The sequence below is a fragment of the Rutidosis leptorrhynchoides genome, chromosome 11 (assembly GCF_046630445.1).
Source record: "Rutidosis leptorrhynchoides isolate AG116_Rl617_1_P2 chromosome 11, CSIRO_AGI_Rlap_v1, whole genome shotgun sequence".
NCBI classification, from domain to species: Eukaryota; Viridiplantae; Streptophyta; class Magnoliopsida; order Asterales; family Asteraceae; genus Rutidosis; species Rutidosis leptorrhynchoides.
The window spans coordinates 98134834-98149667 of record NC_092343.1 but is presented as its reverse complement, the minus strand read 5'-3'; positions in this window follow the sequence as shown (position 1 = coordinate 98149667).

Sequence of the window (14834 nt, the reverse complement as noted above, 5' to 3'; positions counted from 1 at the left end):
TAAGATGATTCTCCGATCCTTTGGGTATTTCATCCTTTAAATTTCCCTCTTTTAAAAATCCTTGTTGCGCCTCCTTTATTTGAGTAGTAAGGTTATTGTGAATCATTATATTCATAGATTTTACTCGAATGGGTTCTCTGTCCTTCCTGCTCAAGGCGTCGGCTACCACATTTGCCTTCCCCGGGTGGTAACGAATCTCAAAGTCGTAATCATTCAACAATTCAATCCACATACGCTGCCTCATATTCAGTTGTTTCTGATTAAATATGTGTTGAAGACTTTTGTGGTCGGTATATATAATACTTTTGACCCCATATAAGTAGTGCCTCCAAGTCTTTAATGCAAAAACAACCATGCCTAATTCCATATCATGCGTCGTATAATTTTGTTCTTGAATCTTCAATTGTCTAGACGCATAAGCAATCACCTTCATTCGTTGCATTAATACACCACCGAGACCTTGCTTTGATGCGTCACAATAAATCAAAAAATCATCATTCCCTTCAGGCAATGACAATATAGGTGTCGTAGTTAGCTTTTTCTTCAATAACTGAAACACTTTCTCTTGTTCATCCTTCCATTCAAATTTCTTCCCTTTATGAGTTAATGCAGTCAAGGGTTTTGCTATTCTGGAAAAGTCTTGGATGAACCTTCTGTAGTAACCAGATAGTCCTAAAAACTGGCGTATGTGTTTTGGAGTTTTCGGGGTTTCCCACTTTTCAACAGTTTCTATCTTTGCCGGATCCACCTTAATACCTTCTTTGTTCACTATGTGACCGAGGAATTGAACTTCTTCCAACCAAAATGCACACTTTGAAAACTTAGCGTATAATTCTTCCTTCCTCAATACTTCTAACACCTTCCTCAAATGTTCACCGTGTTCTTGGTCATTCTTTGAGTAAATAAGTATGTCATCAATGAAAACAATGACAAACTTGTCAAGGTATGGTCCACACACTCGGTTCATAAGGTCCATGAACATAGCTGGTGCATTAGTTAAACCAAACGGCATGACCAAAAACTCGTAATGACCGTAACGTGTTCTAAAAGCAGTCTTTGGAATATCATCTTCTTTCACCCGCATTTGATGATACCCGGAACGTAAGTCAATCTTTGAATAAACAGACGAGCCTTGTAGTTGATCAAATAAGTCGTCGATTCTCGGTAGTGGGTAGCGGTTCTTGATGGTAAGTTTGTTCAACTCTCGGTAGTCGATACACAACCTGAATGTACCATCTTTCTTCTTGACAAACAAAACAGGAGCTCCCCACGGTAATGTGCTTGGTCGAATGAAACCACGCTCTAAAAGTTCTTGTAATTGGATTTGCAGTTCTTTCATCTCGCTGGGTGCGAGTCTGTAAGGAGCACGAGCTATTGGTGCAGCTCCTGGTACAAGATCTATTTGAAATTCAACGGATCGATGTGGGGGTAATCCCGGTAATTCTTTCGGAAATACATCGGGAAATTCTTTTGCGACGGGAACATCATTGATGCTCTTTTCTTTAGTTTGTACTTTCTCGATGTGTGCTAGAACAGCATAGCAACCTTTTCTTATTAGTTTTTGTGCCTTCAAATTACTAATAAGATGTAGCTTCGTGTTGCCCTTTTCTCCGTACACCATTAAGGGTTTTCCTTTTTCTCGTATAATGCGAATTGTATTTTTTGTAACAAACGATCTCTGCTTTCACTTCTTTCAACCAGTCCATACCGATTATCACATCAAAACTCCGTAACTCTACTGGTATCAAGTCAATCTTAAATGTTTCGCTAACCAGTTTAATTTCTCGATTCCGACATATATTATCTGCTGAAATTAATTTACCATTTGCTAATTCGAGTAAAAATTTACTATCCAAAGGCGTCAATGGACAACTTAATTTAGTACAAAAATCTCTACTCATATAGCTTCTATCCGCACCCGAATCAAATAAAACGTAAGCAGATTTATTGTCAATAAGAAACGTACTCGTAACAAGCTCTGGGTCTTCCTGTGCCTCTGCCGCATTAATATTGAAAACTCTTTCGTGGCCTAGTCCATTCGTGTTCTCCTGGTTCGGGCAATTTCTAATAATGTGGCCCTGTTTTCCACATTTATAACAAACTACATTGGCATAACTTGCTCCGACACTACTTGCTCCGCCATTACTCGTTCCGACACTATTTGTTCCTTTCGTTCTGTTAACCCCTGGTCCGTAGACCTCACACTTCACCGCGCTATGACCATTTCTTTTACACTTGTTGCAAAATTTGGTGCAGAACCTCGAGTGATACTTTTCACACCTTTGGCATAGCTGCTTCTGATTGTTGTTGTTGTTGTTGCGGTTATTATTGTTGTTGGGATAATTGTTGTAGTTGTTGTTGTTGTTGTTGTTGTTGTTGTTGTTGTTGTTGTTGTTGTTGTTGGGCCGTTTGTTGTAGTTGCGATTGATGTTGCGATTGTTGGGATAGTTATTGCGATTATTGTTGTAATTGCTGTTGTTGTTGTATTGGTGATTCTTATCACCGTTTTCCTCCCACTTTCTTTTGACTTGCTTCACATTGGCCTCTTTAGCAGTCTGTTCTTTAATTCTTTCTTCAATCTGGTTCACTAGTTTGTGAGCCATTCTACATGCTTGTTGTATGGAGGCGGGCTCGTGTGAACTTATATCTTCTTGGATTCTTTCCGGTAATCCTTTCACAAACGCGTCGATCTTCTCTTCCTCATTTTCGAACACTCCCGGACACAATAGGCATAATTCTGTGAATTGTCTTTTGTACGTGGTAATATCAAATCCATGGGTTCATAACCCTCTAAGTTCTGTCTTGAGCTTATTGACCTCAGTTCTGGGACGGTACTTCTCGTTCATCAAGTGCTTGAATGCTGACCACGGTAGTGCGTAAGCATCATCTTGTCCCACTTGCTCTAGATAGGTATTCCACCATGTTAACGCAGAACCTGTGAAGGTATGCGTAGCGTACTTCACTTTGTCCTCTTCAGTACACTTACTTATGGCAAACACCGATTCGACCTTCTCGATCCACCGTTTCAATTCGATCGGTCCTTCGGTTCCATCAAATTCCAAAGGTTTGCAGGCAGTGAATTCTTTGTAGGTGCATCCTACACGATTTCCTATACTACTAGATCCAAGGTTATTATTGGTATGTAGCGCAGCCTGTACTGCGGCTATGTTTGAAGCAACAAAGGCACGAAATTCCTCTTCGCTCATATTCAAGGTGTGTCGAGTAGTCGGTGCCATTTCCTTCAAAATAGTCAAATGAGACGAGTTAATCATATAGATTATCAAGAGTAGTCAATAGTATTTCGTAGCGTAATATGAACTTATTTATAAAAGCTCTTTCTTCATATTAGCATTTTATACTCTTTAATTCGGGTAGTACCTACCCGTTAAGTTCATACTTAGTAGCTAACATACCATTTCAACTACTACAATTCTATATGAAAAACTAATCACAAAAAAAAAATATCATATTCAAACCTTCATACAATAACTTGCAAACTTACAATACCGCTTTTTTTTACATATAGCATGAAATATAGCACATAAAACTTTGATACAAAGTAGTTGCGAAGATAATTCTAGTTAATAAATAAGGCGTTCAGCAAAGGCAATAAAGACACGTAATTCATATGTCCAGAAACAAGTCATGCATTCTGGTTTTACTAATACCTCTTCCCATCCTTTGTTTTGTGGAACATAACTGTTGTGACCGATAGTAAGACAATGTGTTGTAACGTCGTCAAAAGGATGAAGGTTACGTAATGACCAACAGTCTCGTAATAACCTAAAAACCTCATTTCTTACCCCAATTACCGACTCCGTCACTTGTGAGAACGTTTTGTTTAATAGTTGTAGCCCGATGTTCTTGTTCTCACTTTGGTGAGAAGCGAACATTACTAACCCGTAAGCATAACATGCTTCTTTATGTTGCATGTTAGCCGCTTTTTCTAAATCAGGGGTGTTATGCCGGTAGCTTCGGGTGGTATTCACGTTTGGCATATGCCTGCTCTGACCGAGATCTTTGGAGAAGTCCTATATTCGGATATATTGAGTCAAAATAATTTCTTAACCCGTTGCATAAAATAGCATTCGGGTTCCCCGCAATATATGCGTCAAAGTAAACACATCGTAACTTATGGATTTCCCAATGTGATATCCCCCATCTTTCGAACGAAAGCCTTTTATAAATCAAGGCATTCTTGGAACATTCTTCGAATGTCTTACAAACTGATCTCGCCTTAAATAGTTGTGCCGAGGAATTCTGACCGACTCTAGACAAGATTTCATCAATCATGTCTCCGGGTAGGTCTCTTAAAATTTTGGGTTGTCTATCCATTTTGTGTTTTTATACTGTAAAATAGACAAGAGTTAGATTCATAAAAAAAAATACTTATTAATACAAGCAATTTTTACATATATCATAAAGCATAAGCACACTATATTACATATATTACACCACACAAATACAACTATCTTATTCCGACTCGCTCGTTTCTTCTTCTTCGGTTTTGGTTCGTTTTGCCAAGTTTCTAGGGATATATGATGTTCCCCTAATACGATCCGTCGTTTTCCACATTGGTTTAGAAAAACCTGGTGGTTTAGAGGTTCCCAGGTTATTGTCACAGCTTAAGAAATACGGGTGTTGATGATACATATAAAGTTCATCGGGTTTGGAATCAAATTTCTTTATTTTTATGCCCTTTCCCTAATTATTCTCTTTTGCCTTATTAAATTGTGTTGGGTAATTTCTATAACATCATCGGAATTCTTTTCGGGATCCGATTCATCGGAGAATTGGTAATCCTCCCAATACTTTGCTTCCTTGGCGGAAACACCATTGACCATAATTAACTTTGTTCGGTTGGTTGAGGATTTTCTTCTACTTAACCGTTTTATTATTTCCCCCACTGGTTCTATTTCTTCTTCTGGTTCCGATTCTTCTTCCGGTTCCGATTCTTCTTCCGGTTTCGACTCTTCTTCCGGTTCCTCTTCGGGAACTTGTGAATCAGTCCACGAATCATTCCAATTTACATTTGACTCTTCATTATTATTAGGTGAGTCAATGGGACTTGTTCTAGAGGTAGACATCTATCACATAATATCAAACGCGTTAAGAGATTAATATATCACATAATATTCACATGTTAAAAATATATAGTTTCCAACAAAATTTGTTAAGCAATCATTTTTCAAGTAAACACGGTCGAAGTCCAGACTCACTAATGCATCCTAACAAACTCGATAAGACATACTAATGCAAAATTCTGGTTCTCTAAGACCAACGCTCGGATACCAACTGAAATTTCCCGTTCATATTGATTATAAACGTTCCATATTAATTGATTTCGTTGCGAGATTTTGACCTCTATATGAGACATTTTTCAAAGACTGCATTCATTTTTAAAACAACCATAACCTTTATTTTATCAATAAAGTTTTCAAAAGCATTACGTAGATTATCAAATAATGATAATCTAAAATATACTGTTTACACACGACCATTACATAATGGTTTACAATAGAAATATATTACATCGACATATGTTTCTTGAATGCAGTTTTTACATAATATCATACAAACATGGACTCCAAATCTTGTCCTTATTTTAGTATGCAACAGCAGAAGCTCTTAATATTTACCTGAGAAAAAACATGCTTTAAACGTCAACAAAAATGTTGGTGAGTTTTAGGTTTAACCTCATATATATCAAATCGTAACAATAGACCACAAGATTTCATATTTCAATATACATCCCATACATAGAGATAAAAATCATTCATATGGTGAACACCTGGTAACCGACATTAACAAGATGCATATATAAGAATATCCTCATCATTCTGGGACACCCTTCAGATATGATATAAATTTCGAAGTACTAAAGCATCCGGTACTTTGGATGGGGTTTGTTAGGCCCAATAGATCTATCTTTAGGATTCGCGTCAATTAGGGTGTCTGTTCCCTAATTCTTAGATTACCGGACTTAATAAAAAGGGGCATATTCGATTTCGATAATTCAACCATAGAATGTAGTTTCACGTACTTGTGTCTATTTTGTAAATCATTTATAAAACCTGCATGTATTCTCATCCCAAAAATATTAGATTTTAAAAGTGGGACTATAACTCACTTTCACAGATTTTTACTTCGTCGGGAAGTAAGACTTGGCCACTGGTCGATTCACGAACCTATAACAAATATGTACATATATATCAAAGTATATTCAAAATATATTTACAACACTTTTAATACATTTTGATGTTTTAAGTTTATTAAGTCAGCTGTCCTCGTTAGTAACCTACAACTAGTTGTCCAACGTTAGATGTACAGAAAAAAAATTGATATATATTATCTTGAATCAATCCACGACCCAGTGTATACACATCTCAGGCTAGATCACAACTCAAAGTATATATATTTTTGGAATCAACCTCAACCCAGTATAGCTAACTCACAACTCAAAGTGTAGATCCAAGTTTTGTAACTTAGGATCGAACTTAAGAACACTAGATCTAGACTTTCTAGTCCATGATCTTTAAAATCTAGCTAAGATCTAAGTTTTACAACTTAAGATCTTGATTATTTAGTTTACTTCCAAGTTTGTAGCTTAATATTACTTTTATAACTCATGTATGTGTTGGATCTAAGATCTTGATGCAACTTTGGTTCATCAAACTTCATACAACTCTTAAGTGAGTTGTGCTACATGTCTTAGACTTACACTTGTGTTATGATGGTTAAAACTTGGTTAAGATGATGCAAAACCATCAACGAGTTGTACACTTGAAGCTATACGCATCAAGGATAAGAACCGTGATGAGCATCAAGCACCAAGAACCCACCGGAACAATTTTCTTACTGTTTTTGGAACTGACCAGACTACCTGGGCTACTGGAAAGTTTATTTTCAGTTATTTCGGTTCGAGTAGATGATTTTCCGTTTAGACCTCGTCTTAATCCGAGTTACGGCTTAGGATCTATGGCCTCCCGAAAGTCACTACACCCTATTAACGTTGTGCTGAAATTTCTGACCTACTCGCACTTAAACTGTCACCACGGTCAAACGAAGATGAGTTTGGTACTGTAAATTGGTCAGTACCTAGGGGACTCATATACGGAGCCATGGCCACTGGTCTCACCTCATTTCAGTTTGTATAGAGGCTGTGGCGACTGAGCGAAGTCAGCATTTGTTTTAAACCCTATTCTTGAATGAAAACTTACTTTACCCTTTTGACTTAATGATGAATGATGATGATACTTAAGACCTAATTTACATACATTTAAACCTTTGGGAATGAATTACTGACTTAGTACCTTTTGACTTAGGTTGAGGACTTTCGGACTAACCACTTTGCTTACTTTACCGCGTACCGACTTTTACTACTTTATCACTGTGAGTTATAGCATCCCTTTTTACTTTAACTATTTGGGGAACTGAGAATACATGCGCATTTTACATACTAGGCACGAGTACTTAAACTTTATATATGTGTGGGTTATACAACGGCATAAACTTTCCCCTTAGCTCGGTAACGTTTAGTCATTGGTCTTTGAACCGGTGAACGCGAATCTTAGATATGGATCCATAGGGTTTGACATCCCCACTCGGGCTAGTAGCGTTAGCATTTAACGGGTGTTTAATACTTCGTAAACATACACAATCGCCAAGTGTACTTTTAGGGGGTGATAAACGTTAAGTTAGTTACCAAGTGCCCACGGTTAAACATATACTTTATCATACTTTTTTTGAAACGCTGTTCGCAGCACTGAAATCTCATGGCCTACCTTACATTACTGTTATACTTAAACTATAGCTCACCAACCTTTGTGTTGACGTTTTTAAGCATGTTTTTCTCAGGTGCTTAAGGTTTACTTGCTTCCGCTGTTGTACTAGTCATGCTTTGTAGACACCCGCTGCGCTTGTTAGAGTTGTCACTGCATAAAACATTTTATTTTCATTCAAACTATGTTACCTTTTGAAATAATGATTTGTAACGACCATTGGGTCACGTACTATTACTAATTGCTTCTGTTCATTGAAGCATACTTTTGTTGTAAGACATTTGACGTTGGTTAAAACGTTACCTTTATTCATAAATGCAAACTTCTTTTGAAACAGCATATAGTATTGACCTTGTAATGATCCTGTTGTTGATGATTCGTACATGATGGTTTTGTACGGGGCATCACAGAAGCTATAGTTGGCATAGAACTCTCTTATCAACTCGATATATATAGGTCTATTGATTATACGAACGAAGCTAGATTCCTTTCAAATAGCTTGTCAATTACTTCATGGAATGCTTTAAGGCTTATGATTCTTCCTTCTGCTATTGCTCTTACTTTGAGCCATTTCTTGTTATATGTTGTACGTTGTTTCGCATCAGTTGGAGGATTATATCTATTATCTCCTCCTCTAGATTGAGCGTCCCTGGTCCTTGCCATTTTTCTACACAATGATATTTCAAATCAATTCAAAGTGTATAATTCAATTGTAGGCAACAAGTTTTGCAAACTTTAATTATCATCAATACTTAGATGTTTTGATGTTAATGTTCTTCACATTTTCACTCTTCATTAGTGTCAATGAGTTTGCAACTAGATTAAGATTTTCACAAAGTTCATATGTATTCTAGACTTTTGAGATCATCATCAACACATGTTTTGACATTCAACATTATTACACTCAATTAGCAACAATGTCATTCATATCATATGAACAATTCTTCCATGAAAATCTAACCTGGATGTATAATGAATCCTAGAATTGTCCAAAGTTAAATCAATGCATAGATATACTACCATCATTACTACAATCATTTCTAAATTGTTCTTCAAGAACAATTTCAATTGTTTGCAATAATTTAAGTTTTGATTCATTCTAGTTAGGGTTTCTTCATAACCCTAATTCATCATACAAACACAATTGAATGCTAGGAAAGCAAGGATTAATCATACCGAAAGTAGGAATTGAAATTGAAGGAATGAGCGTTCTTCTTCGTGCGGTCGATCTCCTCAGCCGTGTGTAAGTGTGTGTGTTTTGAAGTGGGTTGAAAAGAAATAAAAGTGAGGGTTTAGTTTAATTTAAAACAGAATCTGACCATGCGCGGTCGAAGCACGGTCGACCGTGGTGTTAGTCATGGTGCTGCCGTGGATCCTTCTGATCACTTATTTCTTCACTTCTTCTTTCTTCGAGTGCGTTTTGACGATTCTTAGGTTCTATAGAATACTTGAGGAAAAGTTTTCTTTACCTAACATTGAATAATTACATCCTCCCGATGTTTAATCATCAATGACACGTAATATACTATATCTATATGCATATATATATATATATATATATATATATATATATATATATATATATATATATATATATATATATATATATATATATATATATATATATATATATATATATATATTCATATTCAATCATTCACATAGTATACACAAAACGCATCAATATAGTATTTAGCATGCAATACATATTTTCACATAAACACACAATCCTAAGGCAAGTAAGCTTCCTACACTAATCTTTTAAAATCACTTTTCAAAAACAATTTTGCATTTGTAAGAAAAACCTTTCATTAATACAAAGTATTTTTGAGAAGGTTATTCTCATTAGCATTTTGATCTTTGATTTTGATTGATTTTAAGGTTACCCAATCCTTGACTTATCCCTACCATGGAATTGCTAGCTTGGTCCATTTTTCCCATATTTTCAATTTTCCTAATAATAGACAATGGACTTTGATTACAAGATTTGTGTTTGCTAGAGTCATGACATATATTCATTTCATGTTTACCTCTTGATGAATCACAAGTAGTTATTGAAATGTCCCGTTCATATTGATTATAAACGTTCCATATTAATTGATTTCGTTGCGAAGTTTTGACCTCTATATGAGACGTTTTTCAAAGACTGCATTCATTTTTAAAACAACCATAACCTTTATTTTATCAATAAAGGTTTCAAAAGCATTACGTAGATTATCAAATAATGATAATCTAAAATATACTGTTTATACACGACCATTACATAATGGTTTACGATACAAATATATTACATCGACATATGTTTCTTGAATGCAGTTTTTACATAATATCATACAAACATGGACTCCAAATCGTGTCCTTATTTTAGTATGCAACAGCGGAAGCTCTTAATATTCACCTGAGAATAAACATGCTTTAAACGTCAACAAAAATGTTGGTGAGTTATAGGTTTAACCTATATATATCAAATCGTAACAATAGACCACAAGATTTCATATTTCAATATACATCCCATACATAGAGATAAAAATCATTCATATGGTGAACACCTGGTAACCGACATTAACAAGATGCATATATAAGAATATCCCCATCATTCCAGGACACCCTTCGGATATGATATAAATTTCGAAGTACTAAAGTATCCGGTACTTTAGATGGGGTTTGTTAGGCCCAATAGATCTATCTTTAGGATTCGCGTCAATTAGGGTGTCTGTGTAGTGACCCGAACTTTTCTGTACCTTTCTATGATTATATGTTTAATGATAACTATATTTACATGATTAAATGTTTCCAACATGTTAAGCAATCAAACTTGTTAAGACTTGGTTAATTGAAATGGAAATTTTGTAAACGTCTAATTACCCAGTTTGACCAATGATTCACGAACGCTATAAGTTGTATATGTCATGATGATACATAAATGAATAAATATATATGTTTAACATGATATAATGATCATCAAGTATCTCATTAAAAATAGTAACAATAATTTATATACTTAAAAAGGAGACTATTGACGTATGAATCTCGAAACGATACATATAACGATTATCGTTATAACCACGTCTTACTAAATATATATGAAGCATATTAATACATTGTTATATTATATATAACATGATAATATGATAATTAAATATATCATTAAGTGTATTAACAATGAACTACATAAGTAAAAACAAGACTACTAACTTAAGGATTTCGAAACGAGACATATATGTAACGATTATCGTTGTAACGACATTTTAATGTATATATCATATTAAGATATATTAATATATCATAATATCATGATAATATAATAATTTAAAATCTCATTTGATATTATAAACTTTGGTTTAACAACATTTAACAAGATCGTTAACCTAAAGGTCTCAAAACAACACTTACATGTAACGACTAACGATGACTTAACGACTCAGTTAAAATGTATATACATGTAGTGTTTTAATATGTATTCATACACTTTTGAAAGACTTCAAGACACTTATCAAAATACTTCTACTTAACAAAAATTCTTACAATTACATCCTCGTTCAGTTTCATCAACAATTCTACTCGTATGCACCCGTATTTGTACTCGTACAATACACAGCTTTTAGATGTATGTACTATTGGTATATCCACTCCAATGATCAGCTCTTAGCAGCCCATGTGAGTCACCTAACACATGTGGGAACCATCATTTGGCAACTAGCATGAAATATCTCATAAAATTACAAAAATATGAGTAATCATTCATGACTTATTTACATGAAAACAAAATTATATATCCTTTATATCTAATCCATACACCAACGACCAAAAATACCTACAAACACTTTCATTCTTCAATTTTCTTCATCTAATTGATCTCTCTCAAGTTCTAACTTCAAGTTCTAAGTGTTCTTCATAAATTCTACAAGTTCTAGTTACATAAAATCAAGAATACTTTCAAGTTTGCTAGCTCACTTCCAATCTTGTAAGGTGATCATCCAACCTCAAGAAATCTTTGTTTCTTACAGTAGGTTATCATTCTAATACAAGGTAATAATCATATTCAAACTTTGGTTCAATTTCTATAACTATAACAATCTTATTTCAAGTGATGATCTTACTTGAACTTGTTTTCGTGTCATGATTCTGCTTCAAGAACTTCGAGCCATCCAAGGATCCGTTAAAGCTAGATCCATTTTTCTATTTTCCAGTAGGTTTATCCAAGGAACTTAAGGTAGTAATGATGTTCATAACATCATTCGATTCATACATAAAAAGCTATCATATTCGAAGTGGTAAACTAGTAATCACTAGAACATAGTTTAGTTAATTCTAAACTTGTTCGCAAATAAAGTTAATCCTTCTAACTACACTTTTAAAATCAACTATACGCATGATCTATATCTATATGATATGCTAACTTAATGATTTAAAACCCGGAAACACGATAAACACCATAAAACCGGATTTACGCCGTCGTAGTTACAACCGGGAGCTGTTTTGGTTTGGATAATTAAAAACTATGAAAACTTTGATTTAAAAGCTATACTTCTATGAAAATGATTTTTCTTATGAAAATGAAACCATATCCAAAAATCATGGTTAAACTCAAAGTGAAAGTATGTTTTTCAAAACAGTCATCAAGATGTCGTTCTTTCGACGGAAATGACTACTTCTTTCAAAAACAACTTGTAACTTGTATTTCCGACTATAAACCTATACCTTTTTCTGTTTAGTTTCATAAATTCAAGTTCAATATGAAACCGTGGCCGCTTAAATCACTCAAAACGGATTAGAAACGAAGAAATGGCGAGCAAAACAAAATTGGTAAAAACTACTCATTTTAGCTACGTGAAAATTGGTAACAAATCTATTCCAATCATAACTTAATCAACTTGTATTGTATATTATGTAATCTTGAGATACCATAGACATGTATACAATGTTTCAACCTATCATGTCGACACATCTATATATATTTCGGAACAACCATAGACACTCTATATGTGAATGTTGGAGTTAGCTATACAGGGTTGAGGTTGATTCCAAAATATATATAGTTTGAGTTGTGATCAATACGGAGATATGTATACACTGGGTCGTGGATTGATTCAAGATAATATATATATATATATATATATATATATATATATATATATATATATATATATATATATATATATATATATATATATATATATATATATATATATATATATATATATATATATATCGATTTATTTCTGTACATCTAACTGTGGACAACTAGTTGTAGGTTACTAACGAGGACAGCTGACTTAATAAACTTAAAACATCAAAATGTATTAAAAGTGTTGTAAATATATTTTGAACATACTTTGATATATATGTACATATTTGTTATAGGTTCGTGAATCGACCAGTGGCCAAGTCTTACTTTCTGACGAAGTAAAAAATCTGTGAAAGTGAGTTATAGTCCCACTTTTAAAATCTAATATTTTTGGGATGAGAATACATGCAGGTTTTATAAATGATTTACAAAATAGACACAAGTACGTGAAACTACATTCTATGGTTGAATTATCGAAATCGAATATTCTCCTTTTTATTAAGTCTGGTAATCTAAGAATTAGGGAACAGACACCCTAATTGACGCGAATCCTAAAGATAGATCTATTGGGCCTAACAAACCCCATCCAAAGTACCGGATGCTTTAGTACTTCGAAATTTATATCATATCCGAAGGGTGTCCCAGAATGATGGGGATATTCTTAAATATGCATCTTGTTAATGTCGGTTACCAGGTGTTCACCATATGAATGATTTTTATCTCTATGTATGAGATGTGTATTGAAATATGAAATCTTGTTGTCTATTATTATGATTTGATAATATATAGGTTAAACCTATAACTCACCAACATTTTTGTTGACGTTTTAAGCATGTTTATTCTCAGGTGATTATTAAGAGCTTCCGTTGTTGCATACTTAAATAAGGACGAGATTTGGAGTCCATGCTTGTATGATATTGTGTAAAAACTGCATTCAAGAAACTTATTTCGTTGTAACATATTTGTATTGTAAACCATTATGTAATGGTCGCGTGTAAACAGGATATTTTAGATTATCATTATTTGATAATCTACGTAAAGCTTTTTAAACCTTTATTGATGAACTAAAGGTTATGGTTTGTTTTAAAATGAATGCAGTCTTTGAAAAACGTCTCATATAGAGGTCAAAACCTCGCAACGAAATCAATTAATATGGAACGTTTTTAATCAATAAGAACGGGACATTTCAGTTGGTATCCGAGCGTTGGTCTTAGAGAACCAGAATTTTGCATTAGTGTGTCTTATCGAGTTTGTTAGGATGCATTAGTGAGTCTGGACTTCGACCGTGTTTAATTAAAAAATGATTGCTTAAAAATTTTGTTGGAAACTATATATTTTTAACATGTGAATATTATGTGATATATTAATCTCTTAACGTGTTTGATATTATGTGATAGATGTCTACCTCTAGAACAAATCCCATTGACTCACCTAATAATAATGAAAAGTCAAATGTAAATTGGAATGATTCGTGGACTGATTCACAAGTTCCCGAAGAGGAACCGGAAGAAGAGTCGGAACCGGAAGAAGAATCGGAACCGGAAGAAGAAATAGAACCAGTGGGGGAAATAATAAAACGGTTATGTAGAAGAAAATTCTCAACCAACCGACCAAAGTTAATTATGGTCAATGGTGTTTCCGCAAAGGAAGCAAAGTATTGGGAGGATTACCAATTCTCCGATGAATCGGATCCCGACAAGGATTCCGATGATGTTATAGAAATTACCCCAACACAATTTAATAAGGCAAAAGAGAACAATAAGAGAAAGGGCATAAAAATAGAGAAATTTGATTCCAAACTCGATGAACTTTATATGTATCGTCAACACCCATATTTCTTAAGTTGTGACAATAACCTGGGAACCTCTAAACCACCAGGTTTTTCTAAACCAATGTGAAAAATGACGGCTCGTATTAGGGGAACATCATATATCCCTAGAAACTTGGCAAAACGAACCAAAACCGAAGAAGAAGAAACGAGGGAG